Genomic DNA, 5000 nt, shown 5'->3' with positions numbered 1-5000 from the left:
CTTTGCATAAGTGAACACACGTACCCGTGTTCTTATTAGCATATATGTATATATAATATAGTTTATTTTATTTATATATTTATTATTACACGTATGTAACATGTTCAAATAAAAATATTTAAATATAATGAGATTCTCTGTATGAACTCCTACTGAACAATCTATGTTCACAATGAACACTTTGCGAACAAACATCATTGTGTTCTTTCTACATATTTTGTGCTCGTTGGCGCCAAGACGTTCTCATCAAAATATCTGTTCAAGTCTGACTGACCTCTGCTAAGTCGCCTGTCGTTAACTAGCTCAAAATCTGTTAACTAGCTCAAAGTCCGCTAACTAGCTCAAAATCCGCTAACTACAGGTAGCTCAAAATCCACTAACTAGCTCAAAATCCGCTGACTAGCTCAAAATCCGAATAACTAGTTCAAAATCTCCTAACTAGTTCAAAATCCACTAACTAGCTCAAAATCTGCTAACTTGCTCAAGATCTGCTAACTAGCTCAAAATTCTCTATCTAGCACAAAATCCCCTAACTAGCTCAGAATCCGCTAACTCAAAACCCGTTAACTAGCTCAAAGTTCGGTAATTAGCTTAAAGTCCGCTACCTTGCTCAAAATCCGCTAACTAGCTCAAAGTCTGGTGTCTAGGACATAATTCCCTATGTAGCACAAAAATTGCGATCTCAAAATTCGGAAATAAATTGAAGCTTCCAAAGATTAAACAAATTAAAGTTAAAAAGGACAACAAATATAATAAAAGAAAATACAAAAAAGAAAAGAAATGGAAAGAAGATAAAAACAACACAGAAAAAGAAAAAAGAAAATATATACATACACATTTATATATATACATATATATATATATATACATATATATATGTATATACATGTATACACACACACACATATATATGTATGTATACATATATACTGTATATATATATATATATATATATATATATATATATATATATATATATATATGGAGTGGGTGGGAATAGATGCATGCCTTTGTTTCGGCTACCTTCCTTATATGGGGGAAGAAGATCTTGGTGTGTGTGTATATATATATGTATATATATATACACATATATTGTGTATTAGTTTGTTAGCATGCCTGTGATTATTTAGTAATGTAGATTAACATGTAAAACAAGACCCCATAATACTACTACTACTAATAATAATATCAATAATAGCAATAATAATAATAATGACGATAGCAAAGAACAGTAATTCATTATAATAACAAAAACTCTGAGAAATGAACTTTGTAATGAAAAAGGCTAGATTTGATCTCACGTGTAAACAATGGACAGCGGGCAACCGCTACTTATGGAGTCTGTGCCAGTGCGCGCATGCGCTGTGTGTACCCGAGGATGCGCCCGCGCATTCCGATTGTCCCCCGGATATTTGACCTAAACTATGTGAAACTTAGAGCCAAATGCAGTGCGGCGTTCCATATACACTGGGACGTTTTCAGAATGGTACGTGCAAAAATCACAGAATAATGTAAAATAGATAAAAAAGAAATGATAATGTAGAAATAATAAAAAAAAAGGTGAATGAAATTTTCTTGACATTTAGTTCAGTTTTACCTTCTGCATGCCTTTGGTAACCGTGATTCTAAAAAATCTGCAAATTTTCATTGGAAAGTTCATAATTAGAGAAATTCCAAACGAACCGACTCCATCATGGAGAGAAAAAGCATGCGTACGGGTCTTCATTATATATCTACATATATATATATATACATATATATATATATATATATACATATATATATATATATATATATATATATATATATATATTCCCTTCCTTTAGTTTAGAAGAGTATACAACTTGCTTCCATGTATTCTTATTTCCACCGCATGTATTGGAGTACCAATGTTAAAGTCCATTTCTTAGACTTGCCAAAAGCATTTGAATGGATCGCCTCAACACGTAATACAAAAGAAAAAACTCACGAATTATTGTTTAATTTTTAAATTGGGAGAGTGAGAGATTGAGAAACTGGGAGGAGAAAGAGGGAGGGAGATATACAGTGAGGGACTGGGAGAGAGAGAGGGAGAGAGTGAGAGAGTGAGAGAGAGAGTGAGACAGTGAGTATGGGAGAAAGTGAGAGAAGGGCACGTGTTATGGACACACATTTTGTACACGTGAGACTCACGGAGCCTCACAAGTGTAGAATACAACTCACGGAACTGATGGATTTAATTTCTGGGAGGTTCGATCCCGCTGGAAATCATCCCGTAACATCATCTTATCACAGACACACGCACGCGCGTACATTCACATATGTATACATACATTGACATGTACACACACACGCTACAACCATATATACATACATTTATGTATACACAGGCGTACACACACAATGTATACACACACACACACACATACACACACACGCATACACACAAACGCGTGTGTACGCGTGTGCACGCATGTACGCATGTACGTACACCATATACGTACATGTACGCACACAATGTACACAAGCGCACGCACACCCGCACAAACACGTACATAGCCACACGCACACACACGCACATGGACACCCAGCTTACATTCACACATGTACACAATTTGGATGAATAGATATTGCCCCAAAATACCGAAAAACTACTAACAAATAAATAAATAAAAACAAATAAAAATACATAAAATAATAATAATGATAATAATAGTGATAATAATGAAATAAATAAATATAAAAAACAAATAAATATATACAAAAATAAAAAAAGGAAATAATAATAATGACAGCAATATTAATAATGATGATAATAATGATGATAACAGTCATGATAATGATAATGTTGATAATAATAACTATCACTTCTAGTTTTAATGACTTCAAACCCGTTGCCCCAAGGAAGTTGGCAACGTTCCTCTTGCCTTTCCATAGAAGGTAGAAGCTTTGGGCTTGTCTGTGTTGTTTAGGTGATCAGTCGCCGGTTGCCAAATTCAAGTCGTTTGAGAGGAGTCTTGGGCCAAACCCGGGGATCGAGTGTCAGCCCCCCTGGGCTCCACCTCTAAATGGAGGTGATGGGAATGGCTGAAAATAAGCGAGGGGGACACGATTCTATATGACGTCCATTCTCAGCATTCGCTGAATTATGGAATCGAATCCCGTACTCCTCTCCGGTCCCCAGCAGTGAGTGCTATCCTCAAAAGGGCGAAGGTGACGGCTTCGGCCGTAGTTACTCAGCGTACAGGAACTTGGTGACATTAACCTTATCCCCCATCACAGAATCATTAAAAAATTAAAGGGTGAAGACGGAGATATTGTTAAAGAGGATCCTGCGTGGTTCTGGGCCGTAAGGGCTATTCTCCCTTTCTTAACCTAGTACGGTTATAATAACACCAATAAAAATAGTAATAATAATAGTAAAAACGATAAAACAAATAATAGAAATAATAACAATAACGGCAAGTAATAACGAGAAATCTTACGTTTATCGAAGAAATGAATAAAACATCTTACTCTCCATCAAATGGTGAGTCCCCAACATTTCTCCTCTACACAAGAACTAAATACACTTTCTCTTCTACAAATCTCACTTTCTCTCCATCCTCTCCATCACACCTAAATGCCTCTTCCTCTTCCTCCTCCTCCTCCTCCTCAACACTTTTCTTCTTCATTTCAACCCAATAACTTGGACTTATCTTCTTCCGCAACTCACTTCCTCCGCTGACTTGGCATTCACGGATTCCCTTCCCCAGGGTGTTCACGTATATGAAGCGGAAATGTGCTAGACAGCAGCTGAACTTATGCTACACTGGCAAACAAAATCATTCTAAACTATTTGTTCCTTTTAATACGTTAGTTTGTTCTTATACTTATATATATATATATATATATATATATATATATATATATATATATATATATATATATATATGATTTGGATGATGGAGAACATAACCATAGGGGAAGGCTCGGAACCCAAAACACTCTAACGTTTCGTTCGCGAACGAAACGTTAGATTGTTTAGGGTTCCGAGCCTTCCCTGTGTTTATGTTCTCCATCATCAAAATCATATGTATATATATATCACTTAGACAAAATGTTGTAGCACATTTGTAAATAATAATAACGAAGAACCCACAGTCAAAATAAAAAGAAACTTAGAAGAAAGTATAACTTCTATATTTAGGCTAATAGCTATAGCCCTCTTCAGGAAAGTACAGATTACAAGAATTTGCAGACATAAGTACAATTGAGATATGAGTAGAAGGGGAACACGCAGAGCTAAAACAGAACAATCCGTTACGCAGGGCGGAGTCAGAGGTGAGGGGATATGAGGGTGGAGGTGTGAGGTCAGGAGGGAAGCTGGCTGGGAGCGGGGTCAGGAGGGTGATAATTCTTAACCAAGCGGTTCACAGCTAGCCGTGAGATTATGTCCGGGGACCACTGACCTTTGGAGATGTTCAAGTTCGGACATTCTTTGATTAAGGCTGATTCAAAAAAAATTCTTCTAAAACTATATATATATATATATATATATATATATGGGAAAGGTGGAGGGGGAAACACGGGTCTTTATCTGATTATCGAGTTTATTCCTGACCGGTTTCGCTTACAATAGCTTCTTCAGATGTCCTGAAGAGTACTTTCCTGAAGAGGGCTACAGTTGATAGCCGAAATATAGGATTCTTCTTCATTCGAAGTTTATTTTCTCCGACTGTGGGTTCCTGTGTGTCATTTACAAATGTGCTACTACATTTCTGTTTAGAAATATATATATAGCATATATATGTATGTATATATATACATCAAATATATACATACATATATATATATATATATATGTATATTTATTACTGATGAAAAATGTAATATCACATTTGTCGATCACATGAAAACCACAAAATTAAAACAGGTGAATATTTCTAGGAGAGTAAAATGCTTAGTCTAGATGTGATTTCTCTTTTTACACATGTTTGTGTTGATGGAGTCCTGTCTTTCCTAGAAACCAAGCTACACAC

Source organism: Oratosquilla oratoria, chromosome 18 (genome assembly GCF_046742065.1).
Source record: "Oratosquilla oratoria isolate Oo_2021 chromosome 18, ASM4674206v1, whole genome shotgun sequence".
NCBI lineage: Eukaryota > Metazoa > Arthropoda > Malacostraca > Stomatopoda > Squillidae > Oratosquilla > Oratosquilla oratoria.
This window is presented reverse-complemented; position numbering follows the sequence as displayed.